This window comes from Cyprinodon variegatus, unplaced genomic scaffold (assembly GCF_000732505.1).
Source record: "Cyprinodon variegatus isolate N-32 unplaced genomic scaffold, C_variegatus-1.0 Scaffold25, whole genome shotgun sequence".
Lineage (NCBI taxonomy): Eukaryota > Metazoa > Chordata > Actinopteri > Cyprinodontiformes > Cyprinodontidae > Cyprinodon > Cyprinodon variegatus.
This window is the reverse complement of record NW_015150478.1, coordinates 461199-473222: the sequence shown is the minus strand read 5'-3', so window position 1 is coordinate 473222 and position 12024 is coordinate 461199. Positions and strand designations below refer to the sequence as shown.

At 36.9% G+C, this 12024-nt stretch overlaps 1 protein-coding gene across 4 annotated transcripts in view; it reads left to right on the top strand.

The window, feature by feature from the left end:
• Window positions 1–12024, top strand: part of plcb1 (phospholipase C beta 1) — a 153302-nt gene that overhangs the window by 24630 nt on the left and 116648 nt on the right. The gene's annotated exons all lie outside the window — the stretch shown is intronic.

Below are 12024 nucleotides of genomic sequence, written 5' to 3'. Positions count from 1 at the left end.
TACCCCATACACCCCCCTCCCTGCTCCCCCCGTTCCATTTCCGCTTGAGTGACTAAGTGTGTCACAAATGTGGGTCACTTTTCTTCACCCCCCACTAATGTCAGTTCAATTTGGCGAAACGATATGAAGGTATCAAATTTGAACAGCTTTGAAGAGCTCAGGGGCAAGACGAGAAGCACAGTAGACTGCCATACTTAAAATAACAGCTCATTCCTGATAGCCTTCCTAGAGAGATACATGACAGGAGGAACAACACCTGGCCCTTCATAGCAGAGACAGAGAAGGATTTGGAGTTTTTAGCTGTGCATTAGCAAAGCGAGATGAAGTCAGGCTGGCCACAAAATCCTTTCAGACAGACTTTCACTTCATAACCACATTGTGCTTTTCCAATAATTGCTCTGTATGCACCAGAGGTTTTTCCAATGAGCCCAATGATAAACACACATAATTACCTGTGGTTTCCCTGACAGGAAAGCATATAAACTTCTTCCGGCTTCTGAGGGCGACCGCTACATCAAAAAAAGGAATATTTGAGATTCATTGTAGTTTTGTCTCTTCGAATTCTGCACCAACTTAAAAGCGGTAGAATTGCATTGCTCCATTTCAGTAAAACAGCTTCAATGAGTGTTGGACATTTATCAAATTATTGCTTCTCTTTGTGGAAATTTTTATGATAAGTCTCTAACAGTTAGCATACACTAAAACATTTTTACTCTCTTAAAGTAGTAAAAGCAGACCACAGCACTGCTCCACTCATCTTGTTCATGCAATCAACAGGAATATTTTTATTTTTTGTTTGTTTCATTATCTATCTATTTATTAAACAGTGTATACCAGAAACGTTGGGGATCTTAAAATGATGTTATGTGTTGACGATTGAGACTTTCTCTACAGTGTATACCCTGTCATGCCAGATGGTCTGCTACTCCACCACATTTTGTTGAATGACTTTCAAAAGATTTTTGGCAGACTAGTTTCACCATCTGTTTATCACTACCTCTACAGCAGCCTGATAAAATCACAGTCTGACCATCTTGAGCTGAAAGAGGTGAGGTCATAAAAACATTCAAGGTCATTCCTGGTTCCTTTTCATAAAGAAATATGTTACCTCTTTCTACAGTAGAAGTAGGATTTGCCCTGGCTTTGTATCGGCCAGTATGATTCTAAAATAAGCTTTGCTTACTGGACTGAAGGATCATTGCCTCACATAATATTTGTAGCCTTGTTAGAATTCATGTTCTCAGATAGACAGAAAACAAATCCCGGTAAACCCTTCCCTTAGAAAATATATATTTTAAAGAAATGAGAGAGTTTTCCAAGGCTGTTTCTGCACATAGAGCAAAGTGCTGCTTCTTCCCCAGCCCCAGCTGTCCTCTGTAGACCATTTGGCTGAAAGTAGCAGGCTACTATATTTTTTCCGGCTTACAAGAATGGCAACTTTGTTTGTCTGAAAATATTTTTAATTTAAAATTATGTCTTAAAATTATAGTTTGCAACCTATGATAATTTTATCTTTATCTGGGCCGATAGCCTTATTAATTCAGCCTGACTGTGTTGGTCTTATTCCATAAAGACCAGAGCAGTAAAATATGACAAAATACTTTGCAGGAAGCCCTAATAATTATGTATTGTAGATAAATTTAAATAACTATAAACTGATGTTTATTTTAGCAAAAGTAATAAACAATATTTATGTAACCATTTTTTTACTGGACAACTCCAGTTCCTCTGGTATATCAGGCCCAGCAGATACGTAGACATGGTCCTTCCAGCATGTCCTGGGCTCTCCCCTATGACCCCCTACTGGTGGAACATGCCTGGAACAAATGCCCAAGAGCCAGCTCCTCTTGGTCTGGAGGACCAGCGGAAGATTCCTATCTCCTTTCCCTATGTCTAATGGAAAGCCGACCACCGTGGAGAGGAGGAAGTTCATTTTAGCCACTTGTAGCCTGAACTCTTTCGGTCATCGTCATTGTCCAGATTTCATGACCATTGGTAAGGGTAGGATTGTATCTTTATTGATATATTTACCTTTTGGCTCAGCTCCCGCCTCACCAGAATAGATCAGTGTAACTTCTGCATTACGGCAGGAGCCGCTTCAGTCCGTCTGTCGATCTTTCACTTCTTTCTCCCTATATGATAATTGAACTCCACCCTTTCAGGCAGGAACTCTCCTTTAACCCACACAGGGTAAGCCACCCTTCTTCAGTTGTTATCGTGAATTGTAAAATCAACTGTTGGGCTATATTCTACTAAAGGAAATCATTGTTGTCTTTATGCAATTTCTTTACAATATGAACAGTTTTTATTTTCCCTATTTATGTCTCTAATATAGCTGCATTGTATAGTATTTTAGCTGCAGTAGAGGTAATTGCTATAGATGCTATTAGGTCATATTACACAGTTTAGATTTACCTTTTCATAAATGTAAAACCATGTTTTTATAGTACAACATTTTTCAGAAACAGTGCAACACCACTGATTTACTGGTGCTGAATTAAATGTCTTCGTTTTGCAGTGAAACTGAAAAACAAAAACTCTGCTCTCTGTCTTTATCCTTCCAGCAGTGTGGTTCTGATTAAAAAAGAGAGCAGACAAGAACAAGAAGAAGGAATAGATCAGAAGAAGAGATATTTAAGAGAGAATTGCAGACAGGAAGAAAATGACTTAGAGATATGCCTATGGAAAGAAAATAAGAAATGCATTTCTTTCAGGAGCATGCTATTGTCCTGACTTCAAAGCTCTTAGTTTGCACTTAAACCACATCTGAATGAGGTTATATGTAAAACACAGTGTCAAGACTGTATGCCATCAGTTGTGATTCTCATAGGATTAAGCATACATGTGTGAACAAATAAAAAATGTTGGAAGTTTCATTTGTTTGAAACCCTGCCACTAAAAGACCCAAATGTACGGTCACAAGATGAAGACCAGGATATGTTGCACAGATGTTTATCCTTAATTGCTTTTTTCATCTTGAATGAAAAAAAAAAAACAAGAGAGAAGAAACCGTTTATTCAAAGTCTCTACATCAATGACACACTCTACATGAGCGCCTACTTGTATCAGATATGCTATTCAATTACATTGATTGATTCTCTCTGGGGACTTTGTGCAAGTATTTCCAGTTTATGCCTTCCTGCGTTTGTTACCCGCTTTTCGACTCAGTGGAGGGATGTCAGATGTTTGTTCTGCTGCAGAAGATGAGAGCCTTCCCCACTGTGCCTGGAGGATGCCACGGGGACATAGTAGCAGAAATAAACAATGCACTGGAGATAGAGGAAGGGATGAGGATGGAGGGAAAATCATGTGTGTATGTAAGCTCCTAACTATGGACTTGAATGTTCTTTTTAAATGGAATAAGACTGAAGGGATACAGGTTGAGGAGAAACTGAGGAGGCTCTTATCATAAAGAGGAAAGGTGAAGCAAATAAAGAAGAAAGTCAAATATTTGAAGACAGGGGAAATGTGAGAAAACGTAGTGAAACAGAGGAAGTAGGGAAATTAGAAATCAAGCTAGAATCCTAACAAAGGCTGGGCAGCAGAGAACAGCATTGGATGATGAGCAGATTAGTGAGGCAGCTCTGCTTTCTTTGTTATCCCGCTCACCATTCCTGTTCCATATGTCAGAGGAGCACAATCCATCCAGTATACCTCAATACGCTTCATCTGTCTCTGCGTGTACTAGTGTGTGTCCGAGATTGGTCAAGCATGCTGTAAGGAAAAGTGTGACCACAGTGAGCAGAGGAGCCTCTCACATCATCACTCAGGTTTTCAGGTGTTTCCAGTGACTGAGCACTGAAGGCACTGCAGATTCTTAAAAGAGATGAGGTGTTGTGTGCCTATGTGTGCATTTCTAGCAGGTGGCTGCATACCTACCAAGTTGAGTGTGTGTCAAAGTGGGAATGTGTATTCTCCTGTAGAACAAAGATTCCTGCAGCCTTTATCGCTCACTTTTTTGTTTTGTGGAACGTGTTGGCTGCTGATAGCCATTATCAGCAGTGGCCAAGCTCCTGTGCCTCTCAGCTATTATTTCTTTCATTCCTCTTTCATTCTGTATTTGCCAGATTTTCTCATTTTAGTATTTATTTCTTGTGACACATAACCTATTTTTCCTCGGTTAATCAGAATAAAAAAGTACACCTTTCATTTTACAGTGTTAAAGTAACACTTTAAGAGTTAAATGTAACACTATTCCAAGTGCATTTGTTCCCACTGAATTATTGTTAAATTAACTTTCTACATAGTGTATGTCTTTCTCCAGTTTTTTTTGTAATAACTCTTAAAGAGTTGATGTACTTTGGTTATGAAGGTTGGGTTATATTTAGGTTATATTTGCTGTGATAAATGGGAAAAGAGTATTAATATGTTTTTAAAAGACAAAGTCCACCTCAAAACATTGTCAAGTCAAGTTTTTCAACTTTAGGATCCTGCCTTAAAATATTATATCGCAGTCGGAGCCATGCCAACCCCTACTGTACATCTCAGCAGTGGGCTGTGACTGGGATTGCCAAGCAGTCAACTTGGGTTGATACTTGAGGATCTTGGCTGCTGGAAATAGATACTAGCATTTTTTCTGTTATGTGGTACAAACTGCAAGTGCCAGAATGCTGGGTATACTAAGAAGGCAGCTACTCAGCTTAAAAGAGCAGGACATGGAGTCCGAGGTCGGACTCCGACGGTCCGACCTATAACATAACATGTTAATTAGGAATCTATCTAATTGTTTCTAGTTTAATAACAGTTCTAGTTAAATTAGCTAAACTTGACGGAGTTACAGTAAGTGGCTGACACAGTGAGAGCTGATTAGGTTGTCACGATGTCATGAATATGAGCTGCAGCTTTTTTTTTTGTTTAAATTACTTTGGCTTTGTATAACAAGGATAGCAAACCATTAAAATGAGACTGATAACTCCCACAAGTTATTGCAGCAACAATGTTCAAAACAAATGCTGATTTATCTTTGTGTAGCAGAGCTAATTATTATTATGCTTTTATGTCAATTTTCAGCATAATACTGTTATAAAGGAAAGGAAACCAATAAAACCAATTATACAACTCATACAGATAAAGCATTATTACATGATGTAAAAGGATAACTGTAAACCTGTCAGAGAAACGTTTTAGTAGTCCACATAGTTTTTTTTATTTAAGAAGAGGATTCATAATTATATACAAGCAAAATAAAATCATGTAACTCAGTTTATAGTGCCTACGTGTTGCTTAAGATTATGGAAGATCTATTTTTTAAATGGCAAAGTAGCAGCTGCCTTTCCCACCTTTTTAAATGTCACAGTAGCAGTGGAGGCAGATATAAATGACTTGTGATGTGTCATTGCTTTAAGATTTGGTTGGTCACCTCTAAGCTTGTGCATAGTGTGAATACGGCACAAATTCCATACTTACACCTTAGATACTCTTCGCACATGTTATTTTTTTAAGTAAGTAAAATAGATTTCTTAAAAAATATAGGAAAGTAAACAAGGTTAGTGCTCTTTGGCCTGTGTGAGGTTTTCTTGCTCCCCCACCTTATGTGAGGAAGTATGTGACTTTATCTCAAACAGGTTTTTGGAGTTGATCTGCTGCAAAGCTTCTTGAAGTATGAACTTTTATCTGGGCCTAGACTGAACAGCACACAAATGAGAAAACTCAGTTCATATTTTCAGAAAGAAAAATGCCCCAAAATACAAATGAAGTATTGTTTGCTGCAAGAAAATACAGAAACAAACAGCACACACAAAAAACAATTTTGTTATCGATATTAGTGTGCAAGTTATAATACATTTTGAAAACTATTGTGGACCAATACTGTCTATGGACTTCATCATTTTCAAAAAGGACTGTTTCATTTTTAACATGAAAGGTGCACTGTTATTTTTTTTATAAGAGTAATATTACTATTTATTGATTAAATTATCCATACACCCACCAATCCATCCATCCATCCATCCATCCATCCATCCATCCATCCATCCATCCATCCATCCATCCATCCATCCATCCATCCATCCAATTATAACAACTGTAACTTTTGAAAAATATATATATTCTAGGTTTAGGTATCTCGTTGAACGCATCTGCAAGTTCTTTTTCAGTTGTTTGATGTCTTGCTTGACTTTAAGTTCCGTTTTTTTTATTTAGATTTCTATTCTTTGTTAGGTTAGGCCTTTTTATTTACTAAGGCATGAAAATAATAAAGTATGTCAGATATTCATCTTCATGCCTTATAAAGTCAGAGAGCTAATTCTATTTTGTTGAGGGAGTTTGAGGCGAAAATGAACCCTTTTAGAAACAAAGTACCTTTTAATTTGTAAGCTCATTTAATCAAAAGACTTTTGTACTAGAGTTACGGACTTTAAGCCCTACCTAGAAATTAGATTTGGATCTTTGACCATACAATTTGAGAACCCCAGCTCTAACCTATGGATCGTACGGTTGAGAGGATGCAACTCTCAAACAAGTTCAATCATAGCTCTCCACAAACCACTTTCTCTTGTAACAGGATGTTTCCAGGTAGCTAAGTGTCAGTGGAGGACCACTTATAGAGACAGACACGGCACCTGCACAGCTTTAGTGTCTTTTGTTACATATGAGTAATAGCTCTGTTTACCATAATGGGGTCATTTCCATGGCAAGGATCTTTGGGCCCGTAAGCCTACGTAGCAGTGTAAAGCCCTTATGTGGTAATATTGTAGCATTTTTTTTTATATATACCCATAGACAACAGTCCCTGTGTCATGTTGGTTTGTAGTTTTAGACCCACATGCAGAATTATACAGAGAACCAATGAGTTTTAATATTATATGTACAAAAGCGACAAAAACCTGGAAGCGGAGAAGTCAGGAAGTCAGTAGAACTTTCTTGTTGATCTGAGGAGAGAAAGCAGATTAATCAGAATACAGATGGTTGATGACAACTGACGACTGATTAATTTGCTTACTTGAGAGATAAAGTGGAGGTACTATGGATCTTTAATTAAGCTGGCTTTGCAGATTGTACCCCAGTGGTCCATGAGAGTGAGATCAGAAAGTGTTGGTAGTTGAAGAGACGTTGTGCTTGAAAACAGGCAGAGGATGAAGCCTGAGAACTGCTACACACAGGTAAGACCTTTTCCATGGATATCATAGATGAACTGGGGTTCACTGGTTCTCTGGAACAATAACAGAGGCCACATTAAGATTGAGATTCACAAGAAGACAATTTTCAACAAGAAGCATATTCCTGGTTTAGGTCTTTTGCAGGATTGATGATCCTCCTAACATACACGCTAGGGATCTTAAGTGTGCAGCAACACGGATCGGTCCAGACATCAACAAAGATCCTCTCTGACAGGAAGCTCACTCCCACCTGACAAAACAGCAAAACCCCAGCAACCCTAAAACCCTGTGGTTCTAATTCATGTACACAGTATTTCTATGTTCCTTGGAATGAGGTCAGGGCACTAAGGGTACCTCATCATGTTATTTTAGTTTTGTATGAAATGTGTTTTCACCAGCTAATGACTGAATAAAAATTATAGAAATTCATTAGAGAAGGGATAATAGCATTTTTTATAATTCCATGTGTACAATTAGAGACTTATTTTAATTTAAATTAAAACAATGCAAATTGATTTACTGTGTTAGAACACCCAGTGAGACGGAAGCATATATTTCTTACTACACTGTCTCAGGAGCAGAGATCTAACCCGTAATTTTCTCTCTTTTCACCTTTTCCTCCCCCTGCCCTCACTGCCTTTGTGTCTTGTCTGTTTCTTTACTTAGCAGAGCTTTTGAACCCTGTGGAGTACATTTTCAACCCACAGGCTGTGAAGCTTGCTGCTGGCAAATGAGCAAGCTGACCTATGGATGTCTTCCTCCCTACTTTATTTAGATTTTTCCCTTCTGTTCCATCTTTTCTTTACATTATATACCATTATTTGTCCCATTGCTTTGTGCCTGTACCACCCGTACAATTAAAGCTGCAAAAACGTGTGACCTCAAAGGCCTCTTATTAAACTATCAGGCTTACATGATAACATTTGATTTCCAGACAACATTCTTTTACAAGCAGCTTGTTCTAGTTTTTGCTCAGATGCAAATTATTTGCATCAAACTTCCTAATATGTAAAGTTGAGCCATCCAGGAAAAGAATAATGAACAATCAAACCTTCCAGTCTAACATAAAAGTGTCGATGAAAACTTTCTGTATCTCTATAAGAATGAGTTTCATAGCAATCCTGGTATTGAAATGGACTATTGGCGTTGTATGCTAAGGTTTAAGTTTAAAACTGCATATGCGAGCTCAAATATCTACTTATAACCCAGTACAATTTGTTTAAATATCCATTAGGGACGTTGAGTGAGTGCTTTGCAATTACCTTCAAACTTAATTTAAATCTGGCTGCTCATTTGAACATTTTAGCTGTCAAAAATTTAGCTGATTTAATTAAGGTGGTTACCTGCTTCCACATTTTAGCATAGATCACAATTTTTTTTAAATAGTATTTAGAATAGGGCAATTTCAGAAGCTTATTGTTAGTCTGCATCATCCAAAATCAACTTTGATATGTAAGAAAACATATGAGTTACCATAACATTTAATTTTCACTTTGCAATTAATAAAGTAATAAAGTAGTTTTGAATTGAACTGAATTTTGGAATACAGTATTGCGGTGGTAAGTAGTTTTAAAACAATTTGGCAACAGCGTTGGACTTTCTTTTCTAGTTTTCCAACACGAAGTCTTGCTTCACAGCAAGACAGGCAGGAACTAGAGGTGTTGCTAAATTTTAATATTACATGATACTTAATTTCATTTCAAATTCTGGTTATTATAAGTGTGCACATGTGCACACATATATAATAATCTTTATGTTGCATTAACATATTGAACAACAACAAGAGCAACAATCTTAATCCTGAAGCTGTGACAGCTTTCATTTTGCTGTGCAAAGATCAATGTAGAGGAAGCCTTGCATGTGTATGTAAACTTCTTACACCAGCTGTTTGTAAATACACAAAGTGTCTGACAAGAAGGAGCATTCTGTCTCAAATCAGGTGAAATGGTCTTGGCACTTTTAATGTGTTTCATTTTAGGAGGAAGCTTGTTACAAATGCTGCATACCGGTGCAGACACAAAGCGGCATGGAAAACAGAGCCTGAGGCCAGTGCAGGTTAAGCACGTTCATTAATTTCTGTTGTTTCTCTCCCTGCTGGCCGCTGCTCGCTTCCTGGATGTGCCGTGGTTCTTAATAGGCTTTGGAGCCTCGCTCACTGTTTTTTGTTACACACAGAAAGGCCCCCGAGAGATGAATGCAACTCTGAGAACATGAGGAGAGCAGAGGGACAATGATGAATAAGGAGATGACTTTGATGAAAGAAATGAAGAACATATGTCTAAAGAAGTTAAAAGAAACTCATCTTACAGGAAAAAATGTTTAAGCAACTAGTTTTGAAAAATAGTTTCAATTAACCAGCTGAAAATTCATTCAAATTTAGTTTCTGACATCAGTACAGTTAGTAGAGTTTTACAGCCGTTATCAAACACTAAAGCCTGATATCCTGGAAGTGGTGCATAGAATATTTTAGCCATTATCCACTCAAGGACTTTCTAACAAGCTGCATTTCCTTTAGAAGTCTACTTTATAGCTTAACAGATGACGTTTAACCAGATTAAAGCTGTGTTAAGTCTACAGGACTAGAGGCCACAAAAAAGAGCTCTGTCAGCAAGATACTTCCTGAAGCTCCACAGTTGCACCAAGAACCCATGTGGAGCTTCACCCCTCTAAAGAGACTTGAAAGGCAGGCCCAGTATAGGTGTTAACCTTTGACTCAAAGGCTCTTTCTAGACAAACAGGGACAGCCTAATTGATGCTACACAGGCTATAAAAAAGTAGCAAACTTTAAACTTTTTCTCTGTGATGTTTTGTCTTTTTATATATTTTTTATGTAGATTGAAAATATGTATCTAGTTATTCAGTATTGTTTCTGTTTATTTAAATGCAATATTTGAATGGGAAAAAAGATGGGAAAAAAATATTATGCCTTTATTTATTTTCATGTTTGTGTTTGTCATTTCCTTCAGGTTGAAAAACTTACATGTGGAAATTACATACACATTATAAATTATGTGCTGATTGAAACCTTCACTCTATATATGTATTAACAGATAAGGAAGTTCGGTCAAGTGCAATTTTCCACCCACACACAGAGTTGATCAGATAACCGCGTTGTGGCTAGAAATAGAGTCAAGCCACTGTTGGCTCTTGTCTCCTCAGATAATGCTAGGGAACTCATGGTTGACTATAGTTAATTTTCCACCTCATGCCCTGCCTCTCTTTTAAAGATGATGGTTAAGATAACTCAGACTGTTTTACTGATGCAAGGTACCAACAGCTGTCTGGACAGTTGAAATCTGTCTATTTGTAATGCTTATGCTTTGTATATTTAGAAATCAGAAAATGCAACAAATACATCAATGCAAGTATGATGGGAGATAATTTTTATTTTTTTAGATTGTCACTGATATTTATCTTTGATTATCCAGGCAGTTTTTTAAGTTTGGTAACTGAGTTATAGCCTGCAAAATGAAAATAATTTTTAAGGGAATTCAAATTATTATCTGCCAACAAAATGAATGGAATGTTGCAAAGAATCAAACTTAAACAAGTTATGGTCTGAAATAAACCAGCTTGGCTATAATAACTGCGCTGTTTGGAGAATGAATGGGGAACACCATCCCAGTTCTGATGTGGTTGCACATCATGCACAGTCATTTTGAAGATTGCTGCGGCTGGAGGAGGTGGTACATTACAAACAATAAAATGGTATTATGAAGAAAGTAAATTATGTGGAAATACTGAATCAATATCTAAAGACATGAGCCTTAAAATAAAACTTTAGGCTTGAATGGTTCCAAATGGACAATGACCCTAGTATCACGACCAACTCTGCAGCAAAACGGTTAAGACAAAAAAAGAGAGCCTTTTGAAGTAGGCATTAGAAAGTCCTGATCTCCAAAGCTTCAAGCTCTAGTGTAGGAATACCTTCTGATATGAATCAGCTTTGTTCAGAGGAATGAACCAAAAGTCTTACATAAATGTAAGAAACATCTGAAATGACACCATAATGTCTGAACCAAGTCATACTGTTTAAAAGACAATTTCAACAAATTAAAAAGTGTAAAGCATTGGCAGAAACAATTAATCACATTACTTAGGATGGTTAAATATATATGGGTAACTAATTTAATAATCAAAAAAAGGTATTTTTTACCCACCTAGAAGCCACCTTAATCCTGCCCACTAAGTTTGATGGGTCAATTAGGCAATAAAAAAAAAAAAAAAAAAAAAATCTGCTGCACCAAAGCTATGGGTTAAATGAATATGGAGAGAAATAATAGGATTCGTATTTAAATTTGTTTAAATGAAAGAAACATCTATTAATTTAATCTCCTTTATTTTATGGTGCATTTACAGTTTATTATTAAATTGGAAATTTAAAAAAACATTTTTTTTTATTTCATGGTTTCATACCCTCCATATTTATCCATATTTCAATAGCGAAAAGGTTGGAAGCAAAATATTTGGCCCCCATTTCAGAACCTCTGATAGACCTCTGGTATAAACTGAGAGAGAATCAATGTGTTTTCAACAAAAAGCCACCTGTTAGAAGAGCTCAAAGTAAATATAGCAGACAGAGTATTTAACTCTAACCATTGTCGTGGGGCAGGTTTTTATTCATTACACAGCCCCCTGTAAAGAGGCCTCAAGGCAGGACCATGAGTAACCTTTTTTTATTCAAATGTATGGCTTATATTTAAAGCTGACATCATCAAAGCTGGATCATCAACGACACCTCGTACAGCTGACTCCTAAAAAGCTGTTTTAAGATGTTACAATCTTAAGGCAGAAGCTAAATATTGTTTATATTTAAAGTATTTAGCATCTTAATCCTATTTTTCTTCTTCTCTGGTTAGTACCCTTTCTTTAACATTCTTTGCTTTTGTGGCATATTTAAGGAGAAATGTGACTCAAGTAAAGGCTG